Source organism: Chiloscyllium punctatum, chromosome 16 (assembly GCF_047496795.1).
Source record: "Chiloscyllium punctatum isolate Juve2018m chromosome 16, sChiPun1.3, whole genome shotgun sequence".
NCBI classification, from domain to species: domain Eukaryota; kingdom Metazoa; phylum Chordata; class Chondrichthyes; order Orectolobiformes; family Hemiscylliidae; genus Chiloscyllium; species Chiloscyllium punctatum.
In genome coordinates, this window is record NC_092754.1 from 11,793,656 (window position 1) to 11,812,473 (window position 18,818).

The 18,818-nt window shown below is 52.0% G+C and overlaps 1 protein-coding gene across 4 annotated transcripts in view; it reads left to right on the forward strand.

Moving 5' to 3' along the window:
- The window catches only part of acot7 (acyl-CoA thioesterase 7), a 301,602-nt gene that overhangs the window by 142,361 nt on the left and 140,423 nt on the right, over nt 1-18,818 (forward strand). The gene's annotated exons all lie outside the window — the stretch shown is intronic.

An 18,818-nucleotide genomic window follows, 5' to 3' on the forward strand; every position in this document is an offset into this window, starting at 1 on the left:
TGGGATGTCTTGCCCCATGTTCTGCCAATTGAGATTCAGTGTTTTCAATCACATGAGGATCGATGGCAGAAACTCGCAATCCTGCTTACATGTCCTCCTCAAATCAAGGAACAGCGAACAACAATAGTCTCCTGCATTTAACCAATGAAGATAAATAACTCTTGATTAAATGCAATTCAGCAATGAAGCAATAAGACTCTCTTAGTGCCAATTTAGGGAATAAAAAGTTACAATAAGAAAATTACGTTCAATTCTCCAGTGAGTAATAACCTATTTTTTCTGGAAGGGTCGAAGGAGCAATTCCTATAGATTATAATTTCTAAACTTGAATTGCTCCTTGGGCAACTCTAAACTGCTCAGGTCTATTGGAGATAACTTTTTAAAGGAACTAGCTGATAGCAGTCAAAATTTTATTCATACATTTAAAAGTATTAATTTAGCATAACACACATTCTGCAGTATTGTGAGGCATTGGTAGAGCAAGATAAAGAAGAAACTACAAATGCTGAATATTTTGAAATGAAAATAAAAATGCAAGGAATGCATGGCAGTTTGGCCTGATTTTGGTTAATGGTTCTGTCCAAAATGTTAAGTTGTCTATTTTCTTTCAGAATTTGATTGAAATGCACAGCAGGTCAAATGTTTTCAGTTGCTTTAACAGTAGTACATTGAGCAATTGAGTTGATTTTATGTAATGCATGGTATTCTTTAAAGTATGCACACACCATGCTTTGCTGTTTTCATTTTATATCAGGTCAGCTAGCCTCATCCATAACAATGGTTAGGCATATCTTATAATTGTATCCTGACATTTGATGAATGATATTGCACCATGTGATGTGACAAACTGTGACAATGGGACTGATTTAACTCTATACTATTATGGTTTGGAGTCCTGCAGTGTACTGGCCTTCCATCTCATGAACCTGGATTGAGCTGCAGCCCAGTTGATCAAATGACAAAACTCACCTTGTCTGTTGGATTTGTTTTGTAGGAGACCGAAGTGAATTAAGCTTGGACAGTCTCCACCTAGACTGATAGTCCTTAATTAGGACTATTTTGAGATTCAGGACAAGGCATGTCCTGAAAGTAAGCAAAGGAACCTCTACTCCACATTGAGCTGTGCTATATCTAACTTGAGAGTGTTTTATGTTGACATTGGTTGCCTGAAAAGGCAATTGTACCATTCTTTAACACCAGCATCCAACAAATAAATAACATTTCATGCTGTTATTAAGCATCGCTCTGTGGGAAAATAACAGTACCAAAACAAAGACAATCTGTTGTATTCCACCACTCAGAGGGTGGTGAATCTTTGAAGTTCTTTATCCCAGAGAGCTGTTGAAGCTCAATTGTTGAGCATCTTCAAGACAGAAATTGATAGATTTCTGCATAATAATAACAACATCTTGGCATATGGAGACAGCATTTAAAAGTGGAGTTGAAGGTAGATGATCAACCTTGAACCAGCTAATTGATGGAGCAGGCTGATTGGCCAATTACTGTGCCTGTGTTCCTAATTGCTGTTTTGTTTATCAGTCTGTGGAAGCTTACTTTTAACTCCGAATAGTACAAATTTTAAAGTGATTTTGAAGTTTTAGGTTCACTGTGAGACTTTAAAAACTTTAAAGAAGGTGAGAAGAGTGATAATCGCTGGTATTATAATCAGTTGAAAACATCAACACTGCTGAAGACTTGGAAATGCACTTTTTGTTATCCAAGAAACTGGATACCATGGCAACAGTTCATTATCGGGCAGTTCTTTTTTTTAATTATACAGCTTCAGGCAGTGATTTAAAAATATTCTCTGAAGGAGTGAATTAATTTACAGTTCTAAAATTAGAATGTTTGTTACCAGTAATTGCAGCCCTAGTTGAGGCCTCAAGTTTTGTGGAAGTATCAGAATCTCCCATGGCGATTTTGTATTTCAATCCTCTTATAAATGACTTGAACTATCATTTCCTTTACAAAGAATGTATACTAAAATTGGCATTGTAATTTATCTGTTACCTTTGCTCTGAGGAGAGACATTTCCTTTTTTTTTGCCTTTACATTCTATGTTTTGGTTTATTTTTCTGTGTTTCAAGATGGCGCCGGAGAGAGTGGCGATACTATATAACAGCTTTCACTACACTTTGTAACAAGATACAGATGATAACTAATAAATATGTAAATAATGAGCTTGAGTGCATTATTGTTGAGAACGTGATGAGTTTCAGAGTTTTTAGATTTTTTTCCTGTTCTCTCCTTTCTTCCAATTACAGCTGCTGGTGATTCAGTGGACGTAGTTTTCCTCAACTTGCTTGATTAGAATTTGTCCTTTTTGACCACCACTCTTGCATCTCTCAATCATCTTTTAGTGAATAAATATATTAATTCAGTGATGGTTTCTGTACATTTATATTACATAGGTGCCAGTATTTAGGTGTGAATGCTCTATATAAAGGGCCTAACATCTGCTGCAATCCTTTCTCACAACTGAACCGCGTATATTTCAGTTGGACTGGGTTAACTACCTTCATAATAGTCAAGCCTATATGCAGTTTTAACTGACAGCCTTAAACCCGCTAGAAGTTGCTGTCAAAAAGGTACGATTTTAAAATTTAAAAAAATTTTGAATAAATGCTAAAATGCTGATCTGAAACTAGTGTTTAAAAAACAAACACATTCTGACACTAAATTATAAATACACAATTTATGCACAAATATGTTTATTACAGTGAAGTAATCTTAGGATTTGTTCCCCTGCCCAGCATTTTGGTCATAAATGAAGATTTTCATGTCTGATTTCTCCCTGTGGTTCAGGTGAATGTCAGAGATCCTGGTCTAACTGTGCAGTGATAGAGATTCTCACTCTGAGCCAGATTGCCTAGGTTCAAGTTCTATTTGTGCCAGAGATTTACAATAGTATCTTTGAACAGAATAGAAGGTAGTACGGTCCAACATTGTGCGAAAGGAACATGACAAATGTCAGGTCTTTCATTCATCTCTTTACTATTGGTGGCATCAAAACTTTTGCAGCACTGCCTATGTATAATGACTGAAGTTGAGAGTGACTGATATGATGTGACCTAGAGCTCTTCAGAAAGATGTTGTGAACAGAATTTTTTTTTTTGAAATTCAATTTGGATAAAATTGGGAAACTGACATCTGTTCAGGGGCAAAGTCAATTTTCTTGCATGATTATGTTTTTCTCAGATCATTATTTTTCATGCATTGGTAAATCAACAATTTGTTTTGTGCGAGTGAAAGTTCTGAAGCCCACTGGGACCTTTCAGGCTCCAACTGCTGTCCTAAAAACTGTCCCGGTAGATGTAAAGTTATTTTCTTTACTGGTGGTAAAAGGAGGTCATCCTGACTGATGGAAGCCAGACTGGACAGAGGTGGCCACAGAAGCAATGGCTGTAGATGCAGAGCCTGTAGATGGCTCAAGTGCATGAATGATCTCCTGCACTCCGCCAGGATGTGTACCACTGTCTACTCATACTTTAAACTTCCGTGAAGATGAGTTAGCATTGGAAGGTTGCTACTACACTGGACTGTCATACAGGAGATTGGGTGCCAGGCATCTCCAACAGATGCCTCATGTGCAATCAGTGTATTTTGTTTCATTGCTACCCGTGCTACACTGCCTCTTACATGACTGTGTACATTCATACTTAAAATACAAGTGGAGCTATAACACTCAGCAGCTCAAATACCATCAACTTACTGATCTTTCATCAAAACTAGGGGAACTTACACCAAAGGCTTCTGAGAGACAAGGACACAGCACAAAAGATGACCTTTTGAGTTGAGCTTCCTTTTGAGTTCAACCCTGATTAACTGGTGTCAGCCAGAGTGGCTGCTTCATTTGGGCAGGCTTGTTGACCTGGTCAGGCTTCACACCTAACACTAAGCATTTGCACAAAGAAACTGATTAGTTTATGAAGGAGCCAAGTTGTAGAAGAGATTTGTGCTCAGTGGAGCTTAGAGAAAGAAATCTTTCCTGCTAGGTACACAGCTCATGTACATAGTTGAGTTTGTGAAGTCACGTATCTCTTTTTGGGTAACCAGTATTCCAACGGCAGATATGTTAATGAATGCTCATGACATGCTAATAATGCAAAATTAAATCTTCACCACTCTCTCCAGTAAATGTGTCATTTCAGTTGCCAATTTGAAATTGGCCATTGAAGGTGCTTTACTGCTCGTATTTAGGAAGAACAAATCTGACTTGACGATTTATTTATTCTAAGGTAACTTCATATGAAAGCAACTATTCCCTATAACTTGAAACTGTTCATCTCTATCAGAAGATGGTTGTAGATACTTGACATATAAACTTCTGCAAAACATAAAGGTTGGAAAACCCCACCCATCTGAAAGATCCAGAGAACATAATAGCAAAACTTCAACCCACTTTTGGAAAATGAATTTCTGCTTCCTATCCAATTTGGTTTCCCTGCCCACTTTTCCACCTGCTCCATGACCCAGAAAACTCCATTCAGTAAGTATGTTGTATAAGTGTAAATTCTTTCTAAATTCTCTTCTGATATCCTTTCAGAATGAAATGAGAGTGTTAAGGAACAACTGATTCTTTAATTGAAATTGCTGAAATGGCATTATTCATTACCATGAAATAGCAGAAATCAATGTCAAGAATCTACAACAATCTTCTGATAACGAAGAATCTGTGCTGAATAAGTCCATAACTCAATAAGAACTGTTTCAAGTGATGGGGAATAGTTGCATATACATGCAGCGACCTTGGAATAATTAAGTCCTCAAGTTAGATTTGTTCTTCCTAAATACGAGCAGTAAAGTGGCCAATTTAATTCCCCACATAACATGTTTACTATAGGGAGTGGAGAAAATTTAATTTTGTATTATTAAAGTAATTAATTGTACCATTGACTGAATTCAAATTATAGTAAGATTACTCAGTTACTCCATGACAACTGGACCTGTAGAGAATATCCTGTGGCAGGAGAGTCCAGCTCTCAGCAGTCTCCATCCTAAAGTTTTTGCTCGGCTACAACACTGTTCAAAGCATGTTGATGTGTGAGGGCAGTAACCATTAAGTTTTTCAGATGTATTTTGTTGCCAGCTCCACTGCTCTTTCTCGCTGAGAAGTGACATGGATGTAACTGCCAAACAACTGTAATGAGTCTTATTTCTTATTTCTGTCTGAAACACTATAGTTTCTGCTTTGAAAATTACAGAATATTTAATGTTAATGTTTTTTTCCTGCTTTCTTGAATCCTTGTTGTTGCTCAAGCTTTCTCAAAGTAAGTTGTAAGATACCTGGAAGCAGAAGTTCTGTGTTTTATGTGAAAGGTTACAAACAAATTCTGAGATTGGAAGACTGAGATTAAGATGTGCCTTGTGGTTGCTCTTGTACTGATCTTCCTAGTCAGTGCAAACATGGAAATATGTCTCTGCTTTCTTTTGTCAATCACTGACAGTTTTGCCTTCAGTTACTTTAGCCCTAATCTCTAGATTTCTCTCCCAAAATTTCTCTGACTTTCTTTCCTTCATTAAGATACTCTAAACCCTACCTCTTTAGACAATCTTTTAATCATCCTGTCAAAATATCTCAATATTGAAAGTTGTTTGATAATACTTCTCCGATGTACCCTCCATATAAATGAAACTGCGGTTGGAAGTCACATCTGAGCTACTTTGGAACACTCTGTCATTAGTAATTGCATATGGCTGCATTCTGATTGCTACTGGTCATTTAGGCTGTGTTCAGTACTTCAAATAATTGGAAGTTTTACAATAGATGACCAGCTTTTGAACTGTCATTTTTAAAATCACTGTGCAGCACAAGTTAGTTCATGTCTTAACCCAGTTTCTTGCCTAAAACATCTTTCTTCATTTAATTTTAATCAGGGCAGGAAACTGGCAATTTTATATTGTATTTTTGCAAAACAATGATTATAATTTTGTTAACTAAATTTGCAAACAAAAATGAAAACAATATAGGAATAGTTAATAAACTTATACCTTGATGTATAATTGGGATAGGACCTAGCTTTTCTGATTTCTGGTTAGTCAGTTGTGAGCATCTCATAGTGAAACTCTTTCAAAGTGTCTTGGACAGAGATGGCACTTCACAGGGAACTGCTATCAACAGGGACCTTAACACTCCAAGTTAGCCATATCTGTCTGATTAATTTTTATATTTGTTCTCAGGCTATACCATTGCTGGCAAAGCCAGTATTAATTGTTCATCTTTAAGATTTGGGGGGCTTGCTAGGTGATTTCGGAGCCAAGCATCTTAGGTTTTGAGTTAATCATAACGTCTTTATGAGACATCTCAAAAAGACAGCATTTGTCCCATCAAGTCCATGTTTGATAGAAAGGCCAGACTGGTGAAGGTTGATAGATTCCCTTCCTCAAAGGATATTTGTGAACCAGGTGGGCTTTTTTGATAAGCCAGTAGCTTTATAGTGATTTTGGCTGATAGTGGCTCTATATTTACGGTTTACATTAGTGTTGTCCAAACATTTCACAAATGAAATCCACATTTGAATATTTCTCAGGGAGCCAGTGAGCAAATTTCAGAAAGGTAAGTTTTGGCACAACAACAGAACACATGAAACAAAAACAGAAATTCCTGGTGAAACTCAGTAGATTTGGCAGTATCTGTGGGCAGTAAATAGAATTAATGACTTGAGTCCGATGACTCTTTATTAGAACTGATGGCATGCAGGAAGACAAGGTTGTTGTGGAGTGGGGTTTACTTCCATTGATTAAGAAGTAGAGCTAAAGAGAGACTAAGGCCTGATCATCAGTGAAGAAGTGTGGACTGGGGCCAATCTAATAACATTACTATTGCATTTGTATCTGGCAATGAGCAGTCAGCTGGTTGAAAGGATTCATATGAAACTTGTGGTTGGGAGTAGGTTGCCTTTAGCCTGCATTTCCCTGCTCTTCCAGCCTACTTTGTGGATAGGGTTGTGTGGAAGGACGAGGAGGAAAGAGTCAGTGTGTGTCTGGCTTACTCTCCACACTCTCAGGGTCTACACACTCTCTTTCTCTCTCTCTCTCTCTCTCTCTCTCACATGCATACTCTATCCATTTCCCACTGACCTGCACACGTTCTCCCTTTTCCACTCGGATGTACACATTCTCCCTCTTCCACTTGCCGGTGCACACTCTACCTCTTCTACTTGAGTGTGCACACTTTCCCACTTGTTCAGACACATGCCTTCATTCTCATGCTCTCTCCCTTCCTCCTACATGCCCCTCTCACTCGCACCCTCTCTCTTTGTCTCCCTCCTTCCAAACTCTCTCTTTCCTTACAAGACTTCCCTCCATCCCTCCCAATCTATCTCTCTCTACCTTTGTCTCCCTCCCAATCAGACAGTCACTCTCTGTCCATCTTTTCCCTCCCTCTTAATCTCTCTCTCCTTTCCAACACTCTACCTCTTTCCCTCCCAACCCCTCCCTTTTTCTTTATCCCAACTATTCTTCTTTCCCTCTGTTCCTCTGTCCTCCTCTTTCCCGCTCTCTCCTCCTCACCCTCCCTCTACCACCCCTTCCTCCTACAGTCCACCCCCTCTCTTCCTCTCACCCTTCCCTCTTACTCTGTCTCCCTCTCACCCTCTCCCTCCTCTCTCCCTCCACCTGTCCTACTGTCTGCTCACCATATTGGTCCCTCACTGGTTTGTTTCTCTAACTCTCCCCACTGATCTTCTCCCAATCACCCTCTTACTCACCTTTTCCCTCTCCTCTCTTTTCTCTACCACTTCCTCCCTGCTGCATCCCCTCATCTTGACCTCTCACCACATTGTTCTCCTTCTGTCCTTCTGTTTCTCTCTCCCCTTTCTCCCTCATTTGCAACCACTCTTTCCCAAACCTTCCTATCGCTCTTTCATCCCTCCACTCTCTTCTTCCCACTCCCATCCCCTCTGTCTACTTCACAGTTCCCCTTTCTCTGCCCCAACCTCTTTCAGCCATCTCCTCTCTCTCGTCCTCTTCTAACCACCCCCTTTCACTCAGCTGTTCATCTCCCTCTTATCCCCCAGCCTTTTCTCTCTCTTCCAATATCACCCCTTCCCCCCACAACCACCCCACTCCCCCTTACTCTTTCCCTCACTCTCTCACCTGTCCCTCTTCACCCACCCCTTTCTCAGTCCCACACCTCTCTTATCGCAACCTCATACACTTATCTCTTACCATTCCTATCTTTCTGCTGGCCTTCCCTCTGCCTTCACCCTCCCATCCTCCATCCTCCCATCCCCATCCTCTCTCCTCCTTCCTACCACCTCTCCCCGCCTTCTAAACCTCTCCCTCCTTTACTTCTTTCTGACATTGTATCTTTTAAAATATTGCACTGTTGCTTAGAGGCAGCTATGAATCTCCCAAAAAGTACCACACAGTCTTGTTTTCAAGCCTTTGTTTGGGGTTAAATCTTAAGTTTGGTTTTAATTGAGGTGATTTGTTTTTTTAACCTCTGTGGTGAACATGATTTGAAACCTGAATGAGCATATCTGATTTTCAGAGATTATGTTTTTATTTTTAAGAAACACAGATTCATAAGCAGTTAAAACACAGTTTCCAACTCCCATGCCAAATTCTCGTTACTCCTTTGACAGCTCTTAATTTTCCCAGAGTCAAATTCTATTTGATCAGAATGACAGCATCTGACTGAGATTTCTTTTTCAGCTTTACCATTAACCTCTTGCTTCTCCAAAAGCTGTAAAATTGTGGAAATCAATCTGGCAGTACCTTAAATAGATTACTGTGAGTATCAAAAGTAAAACAAGTAAACAAGTCATGCAAAAATAAAATCAGAGAACAAGACATCATCTGATTTCCCTAATCAGTTGGTGGGTATAGACACTTTGACTGGGCTATAACCTGCTACCCAACAGCAGTGTGGAAGTACTTTTCACAACATGTTCTGTGACAGTTCCAGAGGCAACTTAACCCTATCTTGAGGTTAATTAAGCATGGGGTAACTATGTCTGGCTTTATTAGCTACTTCCACATGCCAGTAATGAATAAATCACTCATTGTGCAACTGAACCATACTGATCAGAATGTCCCAGATTTTGCTTTAAGTTAATATTGAATGTTCTTGACTCAGTCAGAACAGCTGTGAAACTAAAGTCAGCCTAAATTTCCCTGGAATATGGCAGAGACATTTTGCCAGTTTTCCTTCTGATTACTATTGAGTTTCTGATACTCGAAGTTGAGTGTGTGTTGAAATGTCAGGTGAAGGTAGTATTGGACTTGATCTTGCCCTCCGTGGGTGCAAATCTAGTTAGGTTCTCAGATGGCGAATGGCTCATACTAAAGGTGCCATCATTCATAGTAAAGAACAATTTTGAGAGAAATAGAGTTTTTTCAACGATCACCCACTCCCCTTTTCTATCGCCTGGTCCCAAGGGAGCCTAGCGTAGAGTGCCGGCCCCATGGAAGGCCAGCGCAGAGTTCCGGCCACATGGAAGCCCAACGCGGAGTCCCAGCCCCATGGAAGCCCAGCGCAGAGTTCCAGCCACATGGAAGCCCAGCGCAGAATCCCGGCCCCATGGAAGGCCAGTGCAGAGTTCCGGCCACATGGAAACCCAACGCGGAGTCCCAGACCCATTGAAGCTCAGCGCAAGAGTCCCAGCCCCATGGAAGCCCAGCACAGAGTTCCAGCCCCATGGAAGCCCAGCGCAGAGTCCCAGCCACATGGAATCCCAGCGCAGAGGCCCGGCCACATGGAATCCCAGCGCAGAGTTCCAGCCCCATGGAAGCCCAGCGCAGAGTCCCAGCCCCATGGAAGCCCAGCGCAGAGTCCCAGCCCCATTGAAGCTCAGCGCAGAGTCCCAGCCCCATGGAAGCCCAGCGCAGAGTCCCAGCCCCATTGAAGCTCAGCGCAGAGTCCCAGCCCCATTGAAGCTCAGCGCAGAGTCCCGGCCACATGGAAGTCCAGCTCAGAGTCCCAGCCACATGGAAGCCCAGCGCAGAGTCCCAGCCACAAGGAATCCCAGCGCAGAGTCCCAGCCCCATTGAAGCTCAGCGCAGAGTCCCAGCCCCAAGGAAGCCCAGCGCAGAGTCCCAGCCCCATTGAAGCCCAGCACAGAGTTCCAGCCCCATGGAAGCCCAGCGCAGAGTCCCAGCCACATGGAATCCCAGCGCAGAGTCCCGGCCACATGGAATCCCAGCGCAGAGTTCCAGCCCCATGGAAGCCCAGCCCCATGGAAGCCCAGCGCAGAGTCCCAGCCCCATTGAAGCTCAGCGCAGAGTCCCGGCCACATGGAAGTCCAGCTCAGAGTCCCAGCCACATAGAAGCCCAGCGCAGAGTCCCAGCCACAAGGAATCCCAGCGCAGAGTCCCAGCCCCATTGAAGCTCAGCGCAGAGTCCCAGCCCCAAGGAAGCCCAGCGCAGAGTCCCAGCCCCATTGAAGCTCAGCGCAGAGTCCCGGCCCCAAGGAAGCCCAGCGCAGAGTCCCAGCCCCATTGAAGCTCAGCGCAGAGTCCCAGCCCCAAGGAAGCCCAGCGCAGAGTCCCAGCCCCATGGAAGCCCAGCGCAGAGTCCCAGCCCCATGGAAGCCCAGCGCAGAGTCCCGGCCACATGGAAGTCCAGCTCAGAGTCCCAGCCACATAGAAGCCCAGCGCAGAGTCCCAGCCACAAGGAATCCCAGCGCAGAGTCCCAGCCCCATTGAAGCTCAGCGCAGAGTCCCAGCCCCAAGGAAGCCCAGCGCAGAGTCCCAGCGCCATTGAAGCCCAGCGCAGAGTCCCAGCCCCAAGGAAGCCCAGCGCAGAGTCCCGACCACATGGAAGGCCAGTGCAGAGTCCCAGCCCATTGAAGCTCAGCGCAGAGACCCAGCCACATGGAAGCCCAGCGCAGAATCCCACCTCCATGGAAGCCCAGCACAGAGTCCCAGCCACATGGAAGCCCAGCACAGAGTCCCGGCCACATGGAAGCCCAGCGCAGAGTCCTGACCACATGGAAGCCCAGCACAGAGTCCCAGCCACATGGAAGCCCAGCACAGAGTCCCAGCCACATGGAAGCCCAGCACAGAGTCCCAGCCACATGGAAGTCCAGCACAGAGTCCGGGCCACATAGAAGCCCAGTGCAGAGTCTCGGCCACATGGCAGCCCAGCTCAGAGTCCAGCCCCATGGAAGCCCAGCACAGAGTCCCGGCCCCAAGGAAGCCCAGCGCAGAGTCCCAGCCACATGGAAGCCCAGCGCAGAGTCCCAGCCCCATTGAAGCTCAGCGCAGAGTCCCAGCCACATAGAAGCCCAGCGCAGAGTCCCAGCCACAAGGAATCCCAGCGCAGAGTCCCAGCCCCATTGAAGCCCAGCACAGAGTTCCAGCCCCATGGAAGCCCAGCGCAGAGTCCCAGCCACATGGAATCCCAGCGCAGAGTCCCGGCCACATGGAATCCCAGCGCAGAGTTCCAGCCCCATGGAAGCCCAGCGCAGAGTCCCAGCCACAAGGAATCCCAACGCAGAGTCCCAGCCCCATTGAAGCTCAGCGCAGAGTCCCAGCCCCAAGGAAGCCCTGCGCAGAGTCCCAGCCCCATTGAAGCTCAGCGCAGAGTCCCAGCCCCAAGGAAGCCCAGCGCAGAGTCCCAGCCCCATTGAAGCTCAGCGCAGAGTCCCGGCCCCAAGGAAGCCCAGCGCAGAGTCCCAGCCACATAGAAGCCCAGCGCAGAGTCCCAGCCACAAGGAATCCCAGCGCAGAGTCCCAGCCCCATTGAAGCTCAGCGCAGAGTCCCGGCCCCAAGGAAGCCCAGCGCAGAGTCCCAGCCCCATTGAAGCCCAGCACAGAGTTCCAGCCCCATGGAATCCCAGCGCAGAGTCCCGGCCACATGGAATCCCAGCGCAGAGTTCCAGCCCCATGGAAGCCCAGCGCAGAGTCCCAGCCCCATGGAAGCCCAGCGCAGAGTCCCAACCCCATTGAAGCTCAGCGCAGGGTCCCAGCCCCATTGAAGCTCAGCGCAGAGTCCCAGCCACATGGAAGCCCAGCACAGAGTCCGGGCCACATAGAAGCCCAGTGCAGAGTCTCGGCCACATGGCAGCCCAGCTCAGAGTCCAGCCCCATGGAAGCCCAGCACAGAGTCCCGGCCCCAAGGAAGCCCAGCGCAGAGTCCCAGCCCCATTGAAGCTCAGCGCAGAGTCCCGGCCCCATGGAAGCCCAGCGCAGAGTCCCAGCCCCATTGAAGCTCAGCGCAGAGTCCCAGCCACATAGAAGCCCAGCGCAGAGTCCCAGCCACAAGGAATCCCAGCGCAGAGTCCCAGCCCCATTGAAGCTCAGCGCAGAGTCCCGGCCCCAAGGAAGCCCAGCGCAGAGTCCCAGCCCCATGGAAGCCCAGCGCAGAGTCCCAGCCCCATTGAAGCTCAGCGCAGAGTCCCGGCCACATGGAAGTCCAGCTCAGAGTCCCAGCCACATGGAAGCCCAGCACAGAGTCCCAGCCACATGGAAGTCCAGCACAGAGTCCGGGCCACATAGAAGCCCAGTGCAGAGTCTCGGCCACATGGCAGCCCAGCTCAGAGTCCAGCCCCATGGAAGCCCAGCACAGAGACCCGGCCCCAAGGAAGCCCAGCGCAGAGTCCCAGCCACATGGAAGCCCAGCGCAGAGTCCCAGCCCCATTGAAGCTCAGCGCAGAGTCCCAGCCACATAGAAGCCCAGCGCAGAGTCCCAGCCACAAGGAATCCCAGCGCAGAGTCCCAGCCCCATTGAAGCCCAGCACAGAGTTCCAGCCCCATGGAAGCCCAGCGCAGAGTCCCAGCCACATGGAATCCCAGCGCAGAGTCCCGGCCACATGGAATCCCAGCGCAGAGTTCCAGCCCCATGGAAGCCCAGCGCAGAGTCCCAGCCACAAGGAATCCCAGCGCAGAGTCCCAGCCCCATTGAAGCTCAGCGCAGAGTCCCAGCCCCAAGGAAGCCCTGCGCAGAGTCCCAGCCCCATTGAAGCTCAGCGCAGAGTCCCGGCCCCAAGGAAGCCCAGCGCAGAGTCCCAGCCCCATTGAAGCTCAGCGCAGAGTCCCGGCCCCAAGGAAGCCCAGCGCAGAGTCCCAGCCACATAGAAGCCCAGCGCAGAGTCCCAGCCACAAGGAATCCCAGCGCAGAGTCCCAGCCCCATTGAAGCTCAGCGCAGAGTCCCGGCCCCAAGGAAGCCCAGCGCAGAGTCCCAGCCCCATTGAAGCCCAGCACAGAGTTCCAGCCCCATGGAATCCCAGCGCAGAGTCCCGGCCACATGGAATCCCAGCGCAGAGTTCCAGCCCCATGGAAGCCCAGCGCAGAGTCCCAGCCCCATGGAAGCCCAGCGCAGAGTCCCAACCCCATTGAAGCTCAGCGCAGGGTCCCAGCCCCATTGAAGCTCAGCGCAGAGTCCCAGCCACATGGAAGCCCAGCACAGAGTCCGGGCCACACAGAAGCCCAGTGCAGAGTCTCGGCCACATGGCAGCCCAGCTCAGAGTCCAGCCCCATGGAAGCCCAGCACAGAGTCCCGGCCCCAAGGAAGCCCAGCGCAGAGTCCCAGCCCCATTGAAGCTCAGCGCAGAGTCCCGGCCCCAAGGAAGCCCAGCGCAGAGTCCCAGCCCCATTGAAGCTCAGCGCAGAGTCCCGGCCCCATGGAAGCCCAGCGCAGAGTCCCAGCCCCATTGAAGCTCAGCGCAGAGTCCCAGCCACATAGAAGCCCAGCGCAGAGTCCCAGCCACAAGGAATCCCAGCGCAGAGTCCCAGCCCCATTGAAGCTCAGCGCAGAGTCCCGGCCCCAAGGAAGCCCAGCGCAGAGTCCCAGCCCCATTGAAGCTCAGCGCAGAGTCCCAGCCCCAAGGAAGCCCAGCGCAGAGTCCCAGCCCCATTGAAGCTCAGCGCAGAGTCCCGGCCCCAAGGAAGCCCAGCGCAGAGTCCCAGCCCCATTGAAGCTCAGCGCAGAGTCCCGGCCCCAAGGAAGCCCAGCGCAGAGTCCCAGCCCCATGGAAGCCCAGCGCAGAGTCCCAGCCCCATTGAAGCTCAGCGCAGAGTCCCGGCCACATGGAAGTCCAGCTCAGAGTCCCAGCCCCATTGAAGCTCAGCGCAGAGTCCCGGCCCCAAGGAAGCCCAGCGCAGAGTCCCAGCCCCATTGAAGCCCAGCACAGACTTCCAGCCCCATGGAAGCCCAGCGCAGAGTCCCAGCCAACGGAATCCCAACGCAGAGTCCCGGCCACATGGAATCCCAGCGCAGAGTTCCAGCCCCATGGAAGCCCAGCGCAGAGTCCCAGCCCCATGGAAGCCCAGCGCAGAGTCCCAGCCCCATTGAAGCTCAGCGCAGAGTCCCAGCCCCATTGAAGCTCAGCGCAGAGTCCCGGCCACATGGAAGTCCAGCGCAGAGTCCCAGCCACAAGAATCCCAGCGCAGAGTCCCAGCCCCATTGAAGCTCAGCGCAGAGTCCCAGCCCCAAGGAAGCCCAGCGCAGAGTCCCAGCCCCATTGAAGCTCAGCGCAGAGTCCCGGCCCCAAGGAAGCCCAGCGCAGAGTCCCAGCCCCATTGAAGCTCAGCGCAGAGTCCCAGCCCCAAGGAAGCCCAGCGCAGAGTCCCAGCCCCATGGAAGCCCAGCGCAGAGTCCCAGCCCCATGGAAGCCCAGCGCAGAGTCCCGGCCACATGGAAGTCCAGCTCAGAGTCCCAGCCACATAGAAGCCCAGCGCAGAGTCCCAGCCACAAGGAATTCCAGCGCAGAGTCCCAGCCCCATTGAAGCTCAGCGCAGAGTCCCAGCCCCAAGGAAGCCCAGCGCAGAGTCCCAGCGCCATTGAAGCCCAGCGCAGAGTCCCAGCCCCAAGGAAGCCCAGCGCAGAGTCCCAGCCCCATTGAAGCCCAGCACAGAGTTCCAGCCCCATGGAAGCCCAGCGCAGAGTCCCAGCCACATGGAATCCCAGCGCAGAGTCCCGGCCACATGGAAGTCCAGCTCAGAGTCCCAGCCACATGGAAGCCCAGCGCAGAGTCCCAGCCACAAGGAATCCCAGCGCAGAGTCCCAGCCCCATTGAAGCTCAGCGCAGAGTCCCAGCCCCAAGGAAGCCCAGCGCAGAGTCCCAGCCCCATTGAAGCCCAGCACAGAGTTCCAGCCCCATGGAAGCCCAGCGCAGAGTCCCAGCCACATGGAATCCCAGCGCAGAGTCCCGGCCACATGGAATCCCAGCGCAGAGTTCCAGCCCCATGGAAGCCCAGCCCCATGGAAGCCCAGCGCAGAGTCCCAGCCCCATTGAAGCTCAGCGCAGAGTCCCGGCCACATGGAAGTCCAGCTCAGAGTCCCAGCCACATAGAAGCCCAGCGCAGAGTCCCAGCCACAAGGAATCCCAGCGCAGAGTCCCAGCCCCATTGAAGCTCAGCGCAGAGTCCCAGCCCCAAGGAAGCCCAGCGCAGAGTCCCAGCCCCATTGAAGCTCAGCGCAGAGTCCCGGCCCCAAGGAAGCCCAGCGCAGAGTCCCAGCCCCATTGAAGCTCAGCGCAGAGTCCCAGCCCCAAGGAAGCCCAGCGCAGAGTCCCAGCCCCATGGAAGCCCAGCGCAGAGTCCCAGCCCCATGGAAGCCCAGCGCAGAGTCCCGGCCACATGGAAGTCCAGCTCAGAGTCCCAGCCACATAGAAGCCCAGCGCAGAGTCCCAGCCACAAGGAATCCCAGCGCAGAGTCCCAGCCCCATTGAAGCTCAGCGCAGAGTCCCAGCCCCAAGGAAGCCCAGCGCAGAGTCCCAGCGCCATTGAAGCCCAGCGCAGAGTCCCAGCCCCAAGGAAGCCCAGCGCAGAGTCCCGACCACATGGAAGGCCAGTGCAGAGTCCCAGCCCATTGAAGCTCAGCGCAGAGACCCAGCCACATGGAAGCCCAGCGCAGAATCCCACCTCCATGGAAGCCCAGCACAGAGTCCCAGCCACATGGAAGCCCAGCACAGAGTCCCGGCCACATGGAAGCCCAGCGCAGAGTCCTGACCACATGGAAGCCCAGCACAGAGTCCCAGCCACATGGAAGCCCAGCACAGAGTCCCAGCCACATGGAAGCCCAGCACAGAGTCCCAGCCACATGGAAGTCCAGCACAGAGTCCGGGCCACATAGAAGCCCAGTGCAGAGTCTCGGCCACATGGCAGCCCAGCTCAGAGTCCAGCCCCATGGAAGCCCAGCACAGAGTCCCGGCCCCAAGGAAGCCCAGCGCAGAGTCCCAGCCACATGGAAGCCCAGCGCAGAGTCCCAGCCCCATTGAAGCTCAGCGCAGAGTCCCAGCCACATAGAAGCCCAGCGCAGAGTCCCAGCCACAAGGAATCCCAGCGCAGAGTCCCAGCCCCATTGAAGCCCAGCACAGAGTTCCAGCCCCATGGAAGCCCAGCGCAGAGTCCCAGCCACATGGAATCCCAGCGCAGAGTCCCGGCCACATGGAATCCCAGCGCAGAGTTCCAGCCCCATGGAAGCCCAGCGCAGAGTCCCAGCCACAAGGAATCCCAGCGCAGAGTCCCAGCCCCATTGAAGCTCAGCGCAGAGTCCCAGCCCCAAGGAAGCCCTGCGCAGAGTCCCAGCCCCATTGAAGCTCAGCGCAGAGTCCCAGCCCCAAGGAAGCCCAGCGCAGAGTCCCAGCCCCATTGAAGCTCAGCGCAGAGTCCCGGCCCCAAGGAAGCCCAGCGCAGAGTCCCAGCCACATAGAAGCCCAGCGCAGAGTCCCAGCCACAAGGAATCCCAGCGCAGAGTCCCAGCCCCATTGAAGCTCAGCGCAGAGTCCCGGCCCCAAGGAAGCCCAGCGCAGAGTCCCAGCCCCATTGAAGCCCAGCACAGAGTTCCAGCCCCATGGAATCCCAGCGCAGAGTCCCGGCCACATGGAATCCCAGCGCAGAGTTCCAGCCCCATGGAAGCCCAGCGCAGAGTCCCAGCCCCATGGAAGCCCAGCGCAGAGTCCCAACCCCATTGAAGCTCAGCGCAGGGTCCCAGCCCCATTGAAGCTCAGCGCAGAGTCCCAGCCACATGGAAGCCCAGCACAGAGTCCGGGCCACATAGAAGCCCAGTGCAGAGTCTCGGCCACATGGCAGCCCAGCTCAGAGTCCAGCCCCATGGAAGCCCAGCACAGAGTCCCGGCCCCAAGGAAGCCCAGCGCAGAGTCCCAGCCCCATTGAAGCTCAGCGCAGAGTCCCGGCCCCATGGAAGCCCAGCGCAGAGTCCCAGCCCCATTGAAGCTCAGCGCAGAGTCCCAGCCACATAGAAGCCCAGCGCAGAGTCCCAGCCACAAGGAATCCCAGCGCAGAGTCCCAGCCCCATTGAAGCTCAGCGCAGAGTCCCGGCCCCAAGGAAGCCCAGCGCAGAGTCCCAGCCCCATGGAAGCCCAGCGCAGAGTCCCAGCCCCATTGAAGCTCAGCGCAGAGTCCCGGCCACATGGAAGTCCAGCTCAGAGTCCCAGCCACATGGAAGCCCAGCACAGAGTCCCAGCCACATGGAAGTCCAGCACAGAGTCCGGGCCACATAGAAGCCCAGTGCAGAGTCTCGGCCACATGGCAGCCCAGCTCAGAGTCCAGCCCCATGGAAGCCCAGCACAGAGACCCGGCCCCAAGGAAGCCCAGCGCAGAGTCCCAGCCACATGGAAGCCCAGCGCAGAGTCCCAGCCCCATTGAAGCTCAGCGCAGAGTCCCAGCCACATAGAAGCCCAGCGCAGAGTCCCAGCCACAAGGAATCCCAGCGCAGAGTCCCAGCCCCATTGAAGCCCAGCACAGAGTTCCAGCCCCATGGAAGCCCAGCGCAGAGTCCCAGCCACATGGAATCCCAGCGCAGAGTCCCGGCCACATGGAATCCCAGCGCAGAGTTCCAGCCCCATGGAAGCCCAGCGCAGAGTCCCAGCCACAAGGAATCCCAGCGCAGAGTCCCAGCCCCATTGAAGCTCAGCGCAGAGTCCCAGCCCCAAGGAAGCCCTGCGCAGAGTCCCAGCCCCATTGAAGCTCAGCGCAGAGTCCCGGCCCCAAGGAAGCCCAGCGCAGAGTCCCAGCCCCATTGAAGCTCAGCGCAGAGTCCCGGCCCCAAGGAAGCCCAGCGCAGAGTCCCAGCCACATAGAAGCCCAGCGCAGAGTCCCAGCCACAAGGAATCCCAGCGCAGAGTCCCAGCCCCATTGAAGCTCAGCGCAGAGTCCCGGCCCCAAGGAAGCCCAGCGCAGAGTCCCAGCCCCATTGAAGCCCAGCACAGAGTTCCAGCCCCATGGAATCCCAGCGCAGAGTCCCGGCCACATGGAATCCCAGCGCAGAGTTCCAGCCCCATGGAAGCCCAGCGCAGAGTCCCAGCCCCATGGAAGCCCAGCGCAGAGTCCCAACCCCATTGAAGCTCAGCGCAGGGTCCCAGCCCCATTGAAGCTCAGCGCAGAGTCCCAGCCACATGGAAGCCCAGCACAGAGTCCGGGCCACACAGAAGCCCAGTGCAGAGTCTCGGCCACATGGCAGCCCAGCTCAGAGTCCAGCCCCATGGAAGCCCAGCACAGAGTCCCGGCCCCAAGGAAGCCCAGCGCAGAGTCCCAGCCCCATTGAAGCTCAGCGCAGAGTCCCGGCCCCAAGGAAGCCCAGCGCAGAGTCCCAGCCCCATTGAAGCTCAGCGCAGAGTCCCGGCCCCATGGAAGCCCAGCGCAGAGTCCCAGCCCCATTGAAGCTCAGCGCAGAGTCCCAGCCACATAGAAGCCCAGCGCAGAGTCCCAGCCACAAGGAATCCCAGCGCAGAGTCCCAGCCCCATTGAAGCTCAGCGCAGAGTCCCGGCCCCAAGGAAGCCCAGCGCAGAGTCCCAGCCCCATTGAAGCTCAGCGCAGAGTCCCAGCCCCAAGGAAGCCCAGCGCAGAGTCCCAGCCCCATTGAAGCTCAGCGCAGAGTCCCGGCCCCAAGGAAGCCCAGCGCAGAGT